We start from the raw sequence: 19,572 nt of genomic DNA, 5'->3' as shown, positions 1-19,572 counted from the left end.
CTGTCTGTCTGTCTTTCTGTCTGTCTATATCTATCATCAATTATCTACATATCTATCATCTATTATCTATCAATTATCTATCATCAATCATCTATCTATCCCTCATCTATCAATCATCTATTTATCATTAATCTATCTATCAAGCATCTACCTATCTATCCAACCCATCTATCTATAAATTATATACCTACAATTTTATAGTAAAGCTATCCAAAGGCTTTCAGGCTAATACAGATTGAGAAATGAGATAGGGGTCACTTCCTTGATGCGTTCAGTAAGCATTTGTGTTAATCACTTTTCAGTTGCGGCAATAAATTTGTCAAAAGAAAATTATAGAAGGAAGAATTTGTTTTTAACTTACAGTTCCAGAGGGGTCTATAGACCCACAATGGTGGGGAAGAAATGGCAGCAGAAGTAGTAAACTGAGCAGTTTCTCTCAACCACACGCAAGAATCAGTAAAGACCAGGAAGTGGAGGTAGGCTATAAATCTTCAAACTTGGACCCAGCAACATACTTCTCCCAAGTGAAGCTTGAACTTCCAAAAGTTATCATGACCCTCCCAAACAGCTCCACCAGCCAGAGACCAAGTCTTCAAATATATGAGACTGTTCAGGATGTTTCTAATTCAAACCGTGGCAGTATGGTATCAGGACCTACCTTAGCTAGTAGTGGTAGGTTGGCAAACACGTAGCTTGTGATAAGCTGAGATGAGAACCAAACTGCACAAGTCCAGTTCTCTTGGTTTGTCTGTATCATCAACTTAGCAGTTTTCCCAGATGACAGGATGAGCACATTTTGGAAGATTCCCATAGAAAAGTTCTCATATATATTTTAAAAGCGGCAGCATCTCTATAGAGATGTCCTTGTTCAATTTTGCATTTGTGGTGAAGATTGTCCTCTGTTCTTGGGTTAGCAATGGAAACTCAATTTTGTTTGATAGGACATTGCTATGTTGAAAGAAACTGGATCTAGGAACTGGAAAGGAGGTGCACATGTGCTCTTAACACTTGTTTCATTTTCTGTCTTCTTAGTGAGGTTCAGAGAAGCCTCTATTCTCAAAATGCTTCTTTCCTTCTTTAGTTTATAACAGTTTTGAATGTGTGTTTGGATTTTCTGAGTTGCATTTTAAAATCTGAATTTAATTTTATACTACAGAGCAAATCACGGCTCTGCGATTTACCCAGCAAAAGGTCATGGGCTAATCCATCTGGATTTTGATGAAGGAAAGAGAACACTCAGGTTAATTATAGAATGAGTTTGCATGATCTATCACCCCTAGATCTGTTGTGGAAAATTCTCAAAAGATTCAATATTCATGTGTTGCTGCTTTTTTTTTTCTGAAGGGTACCATTGTTGTTACAGCTGGACTTCACAATGTGAATCATCTTGGGCTTATGATTAGACCCTTAGAAGAAACATTATTCTGAATAAATCATTATCTCAGAATCAGAACAAGAGTTTTAGCTTGGGTTTGATGAGTAATGCACAGGTACACTTAAGTTGTAGTTCTGGCAGGGTTTTCAGGCTTGGAAAGAGCTCTATAAGATTTCTAGTAGCTTCGGAATGCCAGTTAGCATCCTGTAGTCTAGTAAACTAAATATAGGCTTGGTACATGAAGATTATTGGCTCAGTTTAACACCTCAACTGGATTAATTATTCAAATCACAAAACTTTACCAATTGTTTTTGTGTCTTACAGACCTATGGCTATAGATAGCAAGTAGGCTAGGATTTGAAATGCTTTAAGGTAAGAGAAAATGCCATAGCTAGCTTTCAGGCAAGATACACAATCAACAGACCTGCAAGCAGATTCTCAATATGTAGGAGGCAGCTGGCAGTAATGGGAATGGCAGATTAGATGCCAGGTAGCTGCTGCAGACCAGCTTGTAAAGTGCAAACATACATGATTGATGCCTCTCACACACGATCACAAGCAATGAAGTATCTGCTAAATTTGACATGCAAGGCTCCACGTAACCCCTGCATCTATCCAAGAAGGTAGGTCTCATTTTCCTATTGATCAAGCAAGAAAATTGAGATTCATTAGGCTAGGGACCCCAGTACAGGGCACCCAGAGTGCATTTAGAAACACAAAAGCATCTGACTTCAAGACTCCAGACTTTTTTTTAGCTTTTCTTTCTCCCTCCACCTTTTTTTTTTTTTTTTTTTTTTACTTTTAAATATAATCTTCTACTACAGTCCTAACACTCACTTACAAAAGTAATTTAGGCTCTTTGCACAAACAACTTTGTATTTGTGTGGCAAAGATTGCTTGGGAACAACAGTTTATTAGACTCCAAGCAATACATGAGAAAGAATAAGAATGTCTGGTTTTGGTCTTGGCTCTCACATTCTCTGCTGGGTTAAGCCACTTTTAAAAAAATACAATATTGAGGGAAAATGTCTCTTTATTGTCTGTGAAATCCTTAAATGGAAGGATTTTTTTTTCTGTTTTCCTAAGTCTCAGTGTCTTTCCAATATCTGTTAGCAAAAAAATGGCCTTTCACTCTTTGAGAACAATACATAGTGAAGATTGTTCCTGCTTCTCAGAGATGTTTTAATTGACCTGCAACAAACAAAGGATGCAGTGGGTGTTCTTGAAAATTGCTATGAAATGTGAAATAAACACAAACACAGACACAGACACAGACACATGAGAGAGTATGTGTATGTGTGTGTGTACATACATATCTGTTTTTATCTATCCTCTCTCTCTCTCTCTCTCTCTCTCTCTCTCTCTCTCTCTCTCTCTCTCTCTCCATCTCCAGGGGTTGCAGACATTGGAGTGTTTTTTTTTTTTTTTTGATTTGCATTTTTGTAATTTACCTATTTCTGAGCGTCCTTAGGATACACATTTAAGAAATTAAAAGTGAAATTTAATTTTTTCTGAAATGTTTTCTGACCTCCACAGCATCAAAATTAACGAAGCCAAGCCTCAGGGAGCACAGGATGTTGGTACTGAACCGGTCTGGTCCTGCGTGGCTGGGCAGGCAGAGCTCTGCTTTCTGCTTCCAGAAAAGTCCAAGTCAGCATTTACTTAGACAATTTCTTTCAAAGGAGTTACAGAAGCAGTCCACAAGTATCAATATTCCCCGTACAAACTCATATCTTTGTTCTGTTCGCTTGCTCTTGTGCCGTCTCTCTCTTTTTGATTTTCCTATAAAAGCTAAATTAGATCTCAAGGGTTCTGCACCACCGAGCAAGGATCTCCTCTAGTCCATTGTGATGGGAGTAAATGCACTCAGGAGGGAGATGTACTTGAAGGAGAGGCTAAAGTGTCTCCCTTCATTGAGTTCCCCTGTCTCCTGCACAGGCTATCCACCCTGACTTCTGTCTCTGAACAACCCTAACAGGCGCAGGCGCATACCACACTCCAGACAGTCCAAAATTGTCCAGGGGCTTAGGCATTTATCTTTAATCAGCACAACCTTTCTATGCCTATCCTATCTTAGCTCTGTCAAGTGGGGAGAGCAGGATCATTCAAGTGCTCTGGCCTTCTAAGTTTCTTCTATCCCTGAGAAAATGTGTTTTTGGGAAATAATTCTAGGATCCTTTATGAAGCTCTAAAGGATGTTGAATTCAATGTGGTGTATACCTGAAGACTGGGATGGGGTCCTTACCTCTCTGTAGTTTTAACAAACATGTAAGGTATATTGTAAGATACAACACCATGAGAACTCATTGTAATTCTAACAAGGAGGAAAGTAGGCTTACTTTATGTAGATTCAAGAATTGAATTCAGAATTTAGGAATCCTAGTGTTAGGGCTGTAGAAGCTTGCTTGGATTTGGACAGTTTTTAAAGGCTTCTATCCTAAAACATAAAATGACCAAAAACAAACCCCTGTCATATGCAATTAAAATATTTACTCTAGGCCTGAAGAGGTGGCTCAGTGTTTGAGAGTACAGACAGGTTGATCTTCCAGAGGACTTAGGTTCAATTCCCAACACATAGCTCACAACTCTAACTGCCTTTTCAAGAGATCTGATACTCTATTCTGGCCTCTGCAGGCACCAGGCATACAAGTGAGAGCAAGCATGCAAGCATACATGAGAGAAAATCATTCATATATATATATATATATATATATATATGAGGGGATGTGATTCTATTGATGGTATCTGAAAGAGAGCTTGGGATAATTCCACCCCACATTTTCTTTGAAATTAGAAGGTGGGACCTTAGATGTATTCCTCGCAGCTAGCAAAAATGCTGGCTGATGTAAATCTTAGAGTCCTTTCCATCGAGTCTCCAGAACACTGTCTGTGTATTGAACTGTGCCCTTGGGTGTGAGCCCCATTATCCCAAGTCATTTTGCCAGGGCAAGCTTTAGTGGATAGCTATTTGCTGATATTTGTTTGAATGTAAAATAAATAGGAAGATCCACTTTTTGGCCACGTTAAATGTTTATTCTCTCTCAAACTCCCTGTGTCCCCTTACAGGTACAGAGGAGGTAGCCCTTACTACTATACACAGCTCATGGAGGAAAATGAACCAGAGCGTTAGCTGTAGCCTGGGTTGAATCAGGGCTCTGTTCTCTTTGAGGGGCCACCAAAACAAGGGACATGAGCTGGAAACACTTTGAGACCATGTCAGAGTGAACAGGTTCAATCCTAGCTTCCCAAGGACTGCTGGGTATGATCTCAACAGATTACTGTAGGTCTTCCTCAGCTGTAAAATGGATTAAAATGTTACTTTTTCAGGGACTTTTTCTGATAATTAACTGAAAACACACATTCCAAACATGACAGCATGTTTCCTACAGTAATTTTTTATTTATAGTTAGCTATGGCGAGGAGACCAAAATAAATAAAAAATTTTGAAAAAGTTCTAGAGGAATTTGGACCTTACAATTTATTTTTATTTTATATTGCACATTTATAAGATTTTGTTTAAGTTCATTTAAACTTGGACACATAGTTTGAATACAATATCTGCCCTGCCTCGCCCCCCCCCCCTTTTTTTTTTAGAAATTGAACACTTTAAAATAAAATAATGCTTCCAGGAAATTTTCCACTGCTTTTAAGGAAAATGGGCTAGTAAGTTTTTATATTAAAAATGTCCATTAACTATTTCTTCTTTAAGCGACAAACATAAGCTTATCAAAGGCCATTCAAACATCATGACTTTTATTTATATAAAACTTTGTGTTTCAAAATAAAATCAGCTTGAGAAGGAAAGATTTTATGACTCTTCACAAGGTGCTAACATCTGAACCAGTCAGGATACTCCCAGCCTAACTGCTTCTATTTGATCATAATTATACAACAAGTTTGGGCAGAGAACACATGTATGTATATATGTAACATAAGTTATATAAGTTAGATCTGCCGATATTAGTTTAAAAGCAGAAACAAAACAAAACCAAAAACCAAGGTGATATTGGCTGGGGCTGTGTTAGAGTGTGTATATAGCTTGGGAAGATCTTGGGTTTAATTCCTAGCACTTCATAAAAAAATAAAAGAAAGGGGAAAAAAAGGAAAGAAGGAAGGAAAGAAAGGGAAAGACAAAAAGAAAAAATTATGTTACTTATTTTAGGAATAAATGATGTGAGAATTTGAAGTTTTGTTAAAAACAATTGTATAATCCTTTGAAAGTGTATATTTGAAAGTAGACCTCAATGAAATTTTGAGTTTTTCTAATCAAAAGCATGCTTTTCAGTAGGAGCAAGAGAAAAGAATTCGCTGTTTTAAATTCTTGGAGGATTTTCCAAAGGCTATGTATAAAATATTTTAAAATACTAGATATACCTCCATGTGAACATTGATGAAATATTTCTGAAAATGCTTCCCAGGAAGAACAAACAAGTCTTCCACAGCCATAAAACATGCACACACACACACACACACACACACGCACGCACACACACACACACACACACACACGCATGCACACCATGTACACACACACATTCACACACATGCGCACATGCACACATGCGCGCACACACACACACACATGCGCACACACAAACACACACACATGCACGCACACATGCACGCATGCACACACACTATATACACACACATTCACACACATGCACACACACCATGTACGCACACACATTCACACACATGCACGCATGCACACATGCGCGCGCGCACACACACACACACACATGAGCACACACATGCATACATGTACACACTCCAGGCCTGACATTCACTGAGATTGAAGGTGGGCAAGCGGTACCTTAACCTGTTAATGTTGTATCTAATTTTTTTCAAGTGTAATATTAAAAAATGTAAGTAGACATGAGAATAAACTTTCAGTTGAGTGTTCAGACCTGCTATATATATATGAGTAAGACACTCGGTAGAGGATGGATTGTGAGAGGCTAACGGCTGTATAGCTCAGCCTGTAGATACTGTGCAGACCAAGACTCCAAGCCTTTCTATTTGATTCTTCCCCAAATGCATGAGGTTTAAAGAGTTTGTCTTTTACACATGGACGTAGGCATAAATTTCCTTTCTAGTCAAAAGTTCACACATTAAATTAATCTCCAACAACAGTCTAAACATGTCCCAGCATATAAAAAATACCTTCCTGTTCTGCAATATTGGCATCTTTAAGCTAAACTCTATATGCAGCTCTCTACTTCCTCCTGAGACTGCCCTTGGAAAAAGTCTTACAACTTGAAAATACTACCCAATGGAGAAACATCAGTTTGTGATTCAAGGCTGTTTCCTCATAAATGTATGGTTACAGCACTTCATATTTTGTACGTAGTGATACTAACTGAAAAGCAACAATAAACTCTCTAATAAGGTATGAAGTCTCTGTTCTCCCTCTGTATTAGATAATATTTGCAATTAATTTACCCCTAACAATGACATTAGAATAGAGTTATTATTTATATATACTTGACATACACATAGACAGACACACCCACAGACAGACAAACACAGATACACAGACACACACACCCTTGAAGCCCAGAAAATTGATACACTAGTGGAAGATTAGAACCTCACTTCAGTCTTGGGGTTATTGTTGGTCCCCTAGGGAGTCAATATGATATTTTACTGAAAAGGAATATATATCTATATATTTATATATATCTATATATCTATATATATCTATATATCTATATATATAATGCTTCTAATGACTTTCTCCCTAATATAGGGCATCTACCTACTTCCTATCTCCTCTAGATTATAAAGTTTATAGGTATTACTTTGCACTGCCATTTTGTGTTGTACTCAGAAGTAACCATTCATACCTGTTATTTTGGAAACTCTGGAATTTATTATCAAGAAAAGCATGTGGTGAAGGATAAGAATAAAGCCATGAGAGGGAGAGGTAGGAGACTTGAACCCCAGGCTTGCTTGAGACAAGTACCCCAACATTTCCTGCTTCAGCTCCTTCATTTATCAGATAGAACAATAACAGATACTTTGTCTTTTTTTTTAATCACCCACTTGCTACAAAAGTGAACCCAGTGACTATTTGTTACTGGAACTATATCAAAACTGCATCAGGAATTACATCCTGAAGGAAGGAATCCTGAAGATAGAAAGAGTTGCATAGTATCTGCTTACAAACAAATGAACTTCAGTGGATCACCTACAATGATTTAAAGTATTCTAGATCTGCCACATATTTGGTAATTGTTTTGTGAATTGCCTGATATTTTGTTTAGCTTTCTTCCACCATAATTAATGTGATGCTTCAGTTAGCTATTATAGATATGCACGGATCTAGTCTTGGTGCTGGGCCAAATGATACAAAATATAATCAGAGAAAATATGTGAAACATTATTCTTGAAGTATAATTGAGTGTTTACTATGGGGGCACCACATAAATAGTGCATGTTAAGCTGAACCCAATGCCTGTGGCTAACAAAGCACTTCTGAATGTCTAAGCTATATTGTTCATGATTTTTCCTTATTTTTAGTCATTCATTGTTATTCAACATATTTTGAATACCTTGTTAAGGTTTAAATTTTTGTACTCATTGAATATTTATTGATTCAGGTGATAAGAACGTCAAATTTAGACATATCGCCTGTCTTTAGGGCTTTAACAGTTAATTGTTGGAGGCAAGCATATAATTGTCTACCTGAATCTAGCCACCTTATTTCTTCAAATGATACTTTATTGGAACACAGCCACAATAAAGAAGTTGTTGAACCTGGTCTATGGCCACTTTGCAAAGTTCTAATGTTGTGAGCTGTGATGAGAACCATAGGGGCCGCATGAATCTCTGAGTCTAAAGTATTTACTAAAGTATTTACTGGGACGTATAGGATATTCAGAATGGTCTAGAAGAATACACTGGCTCCTACTCTTTGAGTATAGTGGTTCTTCTAGCTCATTGTTGAAAGTTATGTGGTTGGAAATTATTCATAATTTGTATATGGTTTATATACATGAGTAAAATTAATCACTTGCTTATTGTCCAAAGACTGATATGATTGTGCCTGGTTAAAAACGCTAACCTCTTGAAAATGGGCAATCACTTTGAGAGTAAAATAGTTAGTTGTCCAGGTACTGCACTGATGAATTAGGATGTTGGGTTCATAAGAACCAGGGAAAATATGGCAGTTGACTGTGGGATAGGAGTTCTCGGCCTTAGGGCAGGGTATTCTTTTTGATTGTGGTACAGCCATAGAAGCAAACTTTATGGCCTTCATAATATGAGTTCAAAGAATGCAGTTTCCAAGGAATTTTAGATTTTATAATTTGAAGTAAAATTGATGAATTATTCTTTAAATATACCAGTGAAATCGAGATTTCACAATATTTTGATATTCATATCATAGATTTGAGGAGAAAACACATATCTACTTTTCTTCTGGAAGTCATACTTTCAAACCATACATATTTTGTCAAAACTTCCATGTTTAACCCTCTTTTATTTAACCACTAGGTTGTGCTTTATTGTAATAAAATATGCATTAATTTAGCATACTGTCATTGTGAATACTGATTTTGTGATAGTTTCTTCGTATTGAAAACTTAAAATTATCATTATCATTAGATACAACTGATAAAAGTGGCAGAGTATGCAATACATTTTACATTATTAAATACAAAAATAATTTTAAAGGAAATCAATCTTTTAGGTTAGAAAGGACCTTGCCCATCTATTTATTTCTGATACTTATGTTTTACTATTACTACCAAAATGATAGTAGAGTTTACCATCAACCCACTACTAAAACCCCAATTTATATAAATATATAGAAGAAAGTAGAGCCTTCGTAATTGAACTCATATATTTGTATCTTTAAGCCCCTTCTAAAGTTGATGTTTCAACATATATAGTATTCTGTCACCCAAAGCTATTTTGAATGATTTGACTGACAATCTTAACAATTTCTTTTCAATTTTGTGGGAAGCAAAAAAATAAAAGCCATCTGACTTGCAAAAGAATATCTTGTTCATTTGTTAAAACATTCATTATCTCAGCGCTGGAATCAATGTTTGAATGACCTATCTTGTTAACACAGAAGAAGGCTTCAAGTTTTGAAATTCTTAGAATGAGCACAGCTCAGTCTTTCTTAGGGGTGGCAATAGGGTTGTGATGCAGGGGCAGGGCTGGGGAGTGGTGATAGAAAAGTTGCAAGCTTTTCCAAGAAATACGATGTGGGAAGGCACACTGTTCAGAGCCCCATTCCAGACGTCTGTGGCTGGCTGACTGCTGTCACGGCTGGCGTCTGTGGCTGGCTGATCCTTTACTCTCTGGGCGTTCCTGCATGTTGTGTGATGTTCATTGTTATTCCTGGTCTCTACCTATGAGATGTGCAGAACGCCACCTTAACTGTCTCAACCAAATTCATCTTTAGACATTGCCCCTTGTTGTCAGGGAGTGGAACAAAATCTGCACCCTTCTTCCAACATATTTACCTGGTCCCAAATTTGCACCCTACTTCAAACCACTGTCCTAGAGCTGTTATGATTCATGTCTGATTCATGTATTTTCACCTTTGAGGTGAAAATCATTTTATTTGGCCTTAAATACAAAATATCACTGAGCTTCCAGCCATCTTAAGGGTGATTTGGGATTTCTTATTACCTCGGAGAACACAAATATTTAAAATATTTTCCAAGTGCCATGTGTAGGAATCCCTTACTCTTCTCTCTTATTCTTTGACGCCCAAGCTGGTTGGTGGGCATTTTAGCACTCCTAGAATTGTAAAGCCTGCCTATGTTGTTGGGATATAGCAAGGAATCCAACAGATGGAAATGGAGGAAAGCTGATATGCAAAGATCCTGTTCTTTGCATCTGCATTTAATGAAATGAGTTTTCAAAATTAATATGACCCTTGAGAGATATAAAGAGGTGTATTAATGCACCCCAGCCAGTACTTTGTTTACAGACTGAGAAAGTTTTAGTATGCCCTCTTCCTCTTCTTCATCCCTCTCACCTCCCCCCTGACTCCCCTCCTAGTTTCATTATTTCCAGCACTTGTTTCTGCGTCATAGCATATATGTTTCAAGAAGACAAGAATAAGTGTTTTAGAGCACGGGATGGTTTTATTCTGCATATACATCAACATTCAATACAGTGCCCAACATGTAATACTTCACTCAGTTATGGTTATTTGTTAAATGTGAGGAAATGAATAAAAGAGTTATTTCCTTGAAGGACCCATTGGGAACTCTTTTTTAATCCTATTGACCTGCTAGGTACTGCAGGCTAACGGTTAAGCTAAAGTACAGTTTCTCAGAGAAAGAAGACTGTCTTACTACTATTGCAAAATACATACTTTCTTACTTTAAAATGATCCATACTGAATATGTATGTAAAAAGTGAAGGTGTAGAAAAGAACAACATAAAGAAAAAAAACCAAAAATAAATAAATAAGATTTTAGTATCCAGATGTAGTTTTTTTCTATTTTGTTTTTAGTCATTTTACATAAGTGAGAGACTACGATATCTAAAGTGTTGCATTACAAGTTTTCTTACTGGTGTTTAGGTTTAGTCTGGTTAAAGAGTCTTAACCCAAGTTCTAAAGCATGTTGTTGTCTGCACATGTATAGTTAGTGCTTGTGAGGTACATGGAATGTTTTACAAATGCATACATGTGCAGAGTGAATGAACATAAAGGAAGGGTGTGTCATGATGGCAGTGCATAAAAGCATTCCGCATATCACCAGAGCATAGTTCATGATATGGCTACGGCCATAAGCAGTGAAGTAACTTGCCCTTTAGTTTATTTTCCCTTGGAAGGACTCCAAAAAGGTAAATTTCTGGAGCAAGGACTATGTCTTTTTTAAATATCAATAACTTTTACAGATGTTGTTACACACACACCCAGATGTCTATAAATGCTCCACATACATGGGTGAATTATCAAAATTTATACTTCCAGGCTTTGAAAGAAAAAAGATTCCAGGATATATCAGCTTTGCTTCGTTATCAGGGTGCTTCAGAGCAGTGTCTACAAATGCCAAGCTGTCCAGTTTATCACTTTGTAAGCAGAGCCTAGAAGTCACAGAGCCAGCAGAACAGTGGACAAAAATTACTTGTAGGAAGCACAGGGATGAGACAAAGTTGAGCAAAATGAAAGAAAAAGACTAGAATATCCTAAGCATTGATGTTACAGGTGGTGCTAATATAATTAAACCACCACCATAGCACACAAGGGCACTGCTTCTCAACCCATCACAGCTATCACCTGACAGAGAAAAGAAAGCTTCTGTTGCTTTATCTCTTTAAAACTTGAATCTGAGTTTCTTTCCCAAGTGTTCATTAGCCATTTTTTTCCCCTTAAAGAACCAGATGCTTAAGTTTTTAAATTTAGGGCTAGTTTGAAATGTACTAGTTGGCGGCTTAAATTGTTTTGTAAAGCATTCTATTTACATTTGAGAGTTTGCTTAGGCTCTTTTCCCCAACGCCTGTTATTTTGCATACCTGTCTTACACATCTCCCAATATTGCTGAGTGGGCTGTCAAGATAGCATCTACATAAGCTGGTTGGGAGCTATAGAGCAAGAAACAAGCAAGATATTATTATACTATTTTTTTTCCTGCTGTTACATCTGTACAGGGATGAGGCTGCATCTGTCAGTTCCTCTCAGTTTTACACACTTAGTTTCTTTTAAAAACGTTTCCAGAACTTTCCTTAATAGCAACTTCAGTCTAGTGACAGAATTAATGATTTGGAGGAAGAGTGCCACTGTCGTTTGAAAGAGTGCTATTTCAGAGGGTATTTTACATAAAGCAAAACAAAGAGGATCCCCTGAGATAAAGCTACAGTCTCTTCTAACCTGATATTATTAAACAAAGTAGAAAGTAAATAGGAGATGAAAATGACCCAGTGTGTGCAGCTTTCTTTTGAATAGTATTTCTGGGCAAATTAGGATGACTACAGGAGTCAGCGTCATTATATAATGTGATCAATTACCGTCCTGAAGAATAAATAACAGGGCAGTGCTAGCATTTCACACCATCCTTTGTACAGTACAGTTTACACTGAGGAGGACTGAAAAATCAATAACAGCAGGCTAACAATCATGCCTTTAAAGAAACAGAAATGGACTTAATTTGAAACCGTAAAAATTAATAACATAAATTATAGCTTCACATAAGGTGCATTCTGTCTCAGCCAAAATGAAAAACAAATTAAATTGCAGTGTTGTTAGGAAGGAGTGGAACTTTGCATTTCTCCAGAATTAATATCCAACGTAATTGGCTTTTCCTTTTATATGGGTGGGAACAATTGGATATGGCACCTTCCTAATGACACGAAGACTCTTTCCATAACAAATATCTTGTATAGAGAAGCACGGAAGGGCAGGAAAGGGACTCTGGTGCCAATACTAGTTGGTCAGACAAGGTGAATTCAGGTCAGAAGGGTAAGTGGGGGTACGCCAGGCTTTTCAGCCCATTGCTTTGTTTGATATATTTCTGCAACAGCTTCAGAGATATTTCCCCCAAGTTTGCTTTCTTACAGTCAATATAGATTCTCAATGGGGAAAGAAAATATGCAATTTTACTAAAATCTTATAGTTTTTAATTTATATTTTGAGTTTATGAATTTATATATATATTTGAAAACCTCAATGGAATAATTATCAAAAGAAAATACTATTGACACATTGGATTCATTATTATTTTGGTTAGTCAGTGTCTAGTCAGAACCTGAAGTTTTTTTTTAAATAATTAGTTTAATTCTTCCTCATATTGGTAAATAACAACATATTCAGGGAGCAAAAATTGTGGAGAACTGTGCTTTCCGAAGGGTACATTGCAATTGCACTGATAGTTTTATTATGTGATTCTTCACCATGTGATGCAAACATTGGCAGAGTTAATGAAAACATCTTAACGGACATAGTAACCCAATGGCAGAAAAAATTACATCTATACCTAGCAAGGAATTAATACCTTGCATAATTTATTATTAAAATGCACTAAACATTTAGAGGTGGCAAAATACCAGAGTACAGATTACTAAAAATAAAACTATCTTTTGAGACAGAGGCCTTCATTTCAAGATTTTTTAAGTAACTCTTAAAAACAAGCATAGTACCTTTTTTTGGTGTATTTATGAAGGGACATAATCACCAGTGGACAACAAAGACGTTCTTGTGAAAATTATCTGATGAATCTTGAAGAAGCTTCCTCTCTTCTTTCTACTCTTCCTCCTTTTTGCCTTTCTCTCCTCTTTTTCCTTTCTCTCTCTTTCTTCTTCTTCTTCTTCTTCTTCTTCTTCTTCTTCTTCTTCTTCTTCTTCTTCTTCTTCTTCTTCTTCTTCTTCTTCTTCTTCTTCTTCCTCATTTTGCTTGAGATAGTTACCTGGAGGCTGCTGAGAGTCTTACACATATTAATTACTCTGTAATCTGATTTATAAAGTGGAAGTACCACATACAGCTTTGCTGTATGTTTTGTTTTCGTTTTAGTAATTGTATAACGAGAAAAGGGTTTGTCTCTGACTCTAAACCAACACTCAAGTGAATTGTGTTAGAAAACTGTAAAAATCATTGAAGAGAAAGTGGATGTAACATCATTTTGGCAGAAATAACTCAGGATCAATTTATTTATGAGGCAGCATGTTCTAAAAGTAACAACATAGATGCTCATTTATTCTGATTTGAGCATCAGCCAGAACTAATCTTCAGTAACATTAGTTAAATAAATTGAAACAAAACCATGATGGAGATGGAGATTCACACAAACTTATTAATATTTTTAACATTTGCATTTTGAATTGTCCTTGGCATAGTTAATTCCAAAAGTCCCATTTCTTTGGTATTTAAGAATTTTTTAATAGTGAAAATATATATGCAAGGACCAATGTGAATTAATCTCATCTTAAAATGTAGTCAGTTTTGAAAGGAATCTAATATATTCTACTGTTTGGTTTTGATTTAATTTTAGAGTAAGCTAATGAATTAACATATGGAGACCCTAAATCCTCCAGGTAACATACTTAAAATATTGTTTTGTAGAAATAAAATTATTTCCAGGAAGCACCATACCTTAAAGAAAGGACATGTTTTTCCAGCAAATGTTCCCCTGTTCTACCAGACTGCGCGGCATTTGCTCATATTTAACGACTGTGGGAATTTGGACTGAGGTTTCTTCTCTTCTTTAAAAGTGTTTAATTCCTCTGCACGTGCCAGGCACAACGTATGTACAAGTTAACAGAAAATGTTCTGAGTAATAATTTTGTTATTTGATTCAACAGTGATAATAATAGCATGTAATTCATTAGCAAGTCAGCGTGTCTAAATGTTTTCAACTCGTGTTATTATTTGGTTCTGAAATCTAGAAGCCAACAGCTGCTGGGTGAAAAATATGATTTGGGTGTTTGTTCTGTCTTAAGCTATAGAGTAAAAATGGAAATTTTCCAATACTAAAATTCATGTTAATGAAGTACTATTAAACTGCATGAAGTACTCTTGTAATTCATTCCTTAGACATGTTCCATTTAACATTTTAAACGGAGCTTTTCAAGTAACTAGTTTCACTATACTATTTAGGCAAATAAAAATAACACAGTGATCTGATGTTATGAGCATTAATTACAAAGAACAACACACTCTGATCCTATTTAATAAGATTGCCTTTTAAGCAGTCTTTTTAATGAAAAGATCACAATATTAGTTTGGTCCTATTAATTAGTTCAAAATACTAGGCATATTTTCTTACAAGTTAAATACACAAACAAATGAGATTTCTGTTACAAATAGCGGCTCAAACAAATGCATTGTCTTATCAAGATTCACCGTATATTCACCACTCAGAAGAGAACATTGGCCAGAAATTACGTCAAGTATGATGATATGTCATTAGACGTAAGTGGACCAGAGAGAAATTGCACAAAGTATCCAGAAAATCTGTTGTCTTAGGAAATAACTGTTTGTTCAAATATACTGAAAAATAGAGTGGCTTTCTAACTTTCTACCATTTTAGAGAAGCCCCAAGAAATCAGTCTGGATTGATAAACTAGTTTCTAAATTCTTCTACCATCAATAAATAATCAGACCAAGGACTAACCGTAGTCATCCTATGGCTGGATGGTGCTAAAACAGAAAACCATATTCCTTAGTTTCATAAATTCTAGCTCACAAATAGTGTCAAACTACACTCTGTTTCTCAGGACTGCAAAGAATTCCAAAATTCTACGCAGAAATTTGGAAACAACACTTTTGGTAATTCAGGGTGTTATGGTCAACAGTGGGGACAATTTGACTGCTTGGCAGCTTTGAAATGGTGACATTCACTGTGGTGAATTCTGCCTAGCCCGACTGACCTGCTTTTCAGCTTCATGGGCTCAGAAACTCGATCTTGCTGGTGTTTCAGAATGGACTAAACATTGGGATGAGGACTCACAATTACTTAACTAAAGCTCACAGAGCTAATGCGTAAGATAAGAACTACCAAACTGTCATTTCAAAATGAGGAGCCTTGACTGCGAAGACCACCTCGGGGGACCTTCAGCTGCTGCCTACAAAACTCTCCTAGCGAGGTGGATTTTGTCTTGGTATCTGGTAATCTAAGATACTCCCTAGAGTGGTATCACTACTTTCAGATAATAGCTTAAACATTAAAGAAAATGAAATTCAATATAGTCAGCTATGTCCTTATTTGGAAAAAAGAATTTCACTTATTAAAAACAAATATATGTGTACTGTATTGCAAAATTTTCACTTATCTTTTTCTCTGTGGTTAAAAAACATGTATCATATTACACATGTATGTATGCAACAATAATAATCAAAGAAAAAGAGACATTCAATTTGAGAGGGGGGTCATGCAGTGAGTGGTAGGGAAATGGGCGGGGCTAGAAAGAGGAAAGGGAAGGGTGGAAGAGTTGTGATTCTATTTAATTAAAATATATAAAAATTTAAAGCAAAGAACAACAAAAATATTATAATCTTGCTCATACTGAAAGATTTCCCCAGTATTTTTTTCATTACTAAGAAATACTTTAGGCTTTCTTTTTTTTACTCATTGCTTGATATATTTGAGACAAAGCTGTTGCTGCTGCTTGTTCTACAGAAGATTGTGATATTTTCTCAATTGTTCTTTCATAAAGGCAAGTGGGGAATATAGCAGACTGCATTTTCCTAGGCAGATCAACAGATCAACCCAAGGCAGGACTTGGACTCATCCTTCCAGTCCACCACAAGTACCGACCACTCCACCTGTGAGACCTGAGCACCAAACACACTCCGTACTATTTTCTTTCTGATTTTGTCTCTGTTCTCCCTATAGCAAGGCCTGGACCATGCAAATGGTCCACTGTATCAACCTGAGCACTCTCAGGATCTAGTCTTGTAGTTCATCATATGATCAATACAAAAATCATATGTGTGGAAGGCGCATTCATTTCTATTGGTATGGTCATGGCATGTGGTAAGATGGCAGAGTTGAACTTTTCCCCTTAAAGTTGAAGTTGCAGCAGATACAACTTTGAGAAAGTAATCTCCTTCTCATAGATGAGAAGTTTATCTTGAGTTTCTAGAAGTAGGATGATCAGCAGGTTTGGCAGTTTTCAGACCAGAAGAGAATCAGGATTTTGAGGAATGAAGCAGAGAGGTGAATTTCCATTTGAAAATATATTTTAAAAATTTGGTTAGAGAAACAATAAGACCTTATATTTTTGCCCCCAATTCTGGGATCACTGCCTATTATATTTTTCTCTCGGTAGTAAATCACTGTGCCTCTACAGTGATTTACAGCATGCTCACAGTACAGGAGCAGCATACACATAGGTAATGGGGTAGCAGCATTTGAAAGAAAGATGATTGATCATATATTGTTTAAAATGTAAAAGCCATAGAATTGAAGTTTTACCTTTTTTGAAATGAGTAATAAAAAAGGCTTTTGCATGAGGTAAAATCTGTATAACTATTTTCTGGAGGCATCCCAGAGTGCCTGTATGCTCTGTGTAGCAAGATAGTTGACTTGCTTACATGAATGTTCAACAATGAGCTGGCTCATCACCAAAAACGTCACTTAACAAACGATCAGTCTAAACTGCTCTTTCTTTGCTAAAGTCAATAGCTTCTACAAATTAGAGAAACAAAACCCAAGACCACATAATATCACAACCAACCACACAAAAATGACACTTGCAAATACCCATTTTAATAAAGTAACTTACACAGTCAGCATACTTAACTTACTAGTGTAATATTCATTATGCAGAGATACATTTGTCTCAAGCAAAGCAAGATGATTTCAGCCTAAGGTCAGAGCACAGTTCTGAATAAGTTTTTAGCCAAGTTTTAGCAGAAGTTGGTGTCTTCATTTTAGCTTTTGTAAGAACATGCCTATACCAAAAGTATCATAATTTAATTTTAAATATAATGTATTATACAGTTCATATATTACAGAACTATTTTTCATTTTCAGTATTTCTAAAACAGCCACTAAAAAAAAGTATGCCATGCTTATTAAACACTACAGTTTCCAAGTGTCATTTTTAAAGGTTTACTCTGCATATTATACAACCACGTAGGTAAATATATATTGAATAATCATTTTACCTCCTCAGATAAGCATTAATAAAATTGCAAGGATCATAGAGCCACATGAAATATTGATGACCGTGTAGTAACTATATCTTAAAGGTTACCCAAGCAAGCTGAAAATTTATATAAAGTACACTATAATTCTTGTGATGCTAAGAGCCCAGTATTTCCTTTTATCAGAACCCATACACAATGCCATTTCTTCACCACATGTTATTATATTTAGCTAGATTCACCATAAATACCGTTATAACACCTGTGGTTTCCCTCATTAAGAACTGAATGGAAGAGGTCAGGGGTTGAAAGGGCAGCATATGCACCATGAAAGAACTAGTTAACATAGTCTATTATATTGGTGCACTGGTAAATCTCATTTCTATTCATCAGATGATTAGTTCAATCAATATTTATTCCTCTGTGCTCCCTTTGTCTTACGTTACAAAAGAGACATCCTTCAAATTCATGGCAGAAGCCTTGTTATCTATGAATTTGTTGCTTAATTTGAGAGGGAATATTTTATTTATTTGGCAATCCTCAGTTCTTTGATTCCCTTTCCCTCTAATTATCATTAGGTAGTATAATGGAGTTTTGTGTAGATTATTTATAAATAGATGCTATTAGCAGTTCCTTTTTATGCGGCTCAAGTGCCACATGTATTTACATCTCCTCTCTGAATGCTTTGGGAAGTCGTTCTGTTTCTGTAAATATGTTTGAGTTTGAAGTCTAGATTGTGAAGCAAAGATAAAAATGATTTCTCTCTCAAATATTCATTCTTTTTGTCTGAGTGGGTGGTTATAGGCACATGCATATACATATTGCGTATCAGTGTGCATCAACAGACGCCTCCAAAGACTGCTATTATCTGCTAGGGATTCTGTTAAGTCAGAGATTCTATTCAAAGTCATATTAAATATTTGCAAGAAGCTGTAATTGGAAGATGATTGCAAAATTATAGGAATAATACTTTTTTATGTGGAGTGCTCATTTTATCACAGGCCATAATTCATTACATCATTAAAGACTTATCTCATTAGTCGGCTTAAGTTTTACCCGTTAGACAAGAATGGGTAGAGAGCAAAACTATATCCAGGAAAAAAAAAGAGACATATTTAATTTTAAACACAATTTCTTCTCTAGTATGGACTTTCTATATATTTTATTATAGAATAATATTTCATTAACATCAACCAACTTAATGCTAATATAATTAAAAGATTACCTTTTGTATTTGTGGAATAAACAGAGATGGGGCAACATTAAGGATCTGTCTTTATACTCCTAGAATGAAATATCATTTCATATTATTTCTGTTACTTTTATCCTCAGTGTTTATACTCATGTACCTTTAATGTACCTGTTTTCAATTGGATGCTATTATTTTATTTTTTGATACACTTCACTGTAAGTCACAGATTTTGCCAATGCACGGCACCACTGATGTCACTACACATAATTTAAACTCATCCTTTATAAAATTTCAGAATTCCATCAGCTTCATGTACACAGTTTCAAAACTGGATTGCTTATTAGAATAATTTAAAACTATTTATTTATCAGAACTGCAATGTTCACCTTAAGCTGGAGATACTTTATTAGCGTAAGTAATTTAATTAGTGTGCTGTGAGTCACACTT

This window comes from Apodemus sylvaticus, chromosome 1 (assembly GCF_947179515.1).
Source record: "Apodemus sylvaticus chromosome 1, mApoSyl1.1, whole genome shotgun sequence".
In the NCBI taxonomy this organism is placed as follows: Eukaryota; Metazoa; Chordata; class Mammalia; order Rodentia; family Muridae; genus Apodemus; species Apodemus sylvaticus.
The sequence above is the reverse complement of the archived record's forward strand: the minus strand, read 5'-3'. Positions refer to the sequence as shown.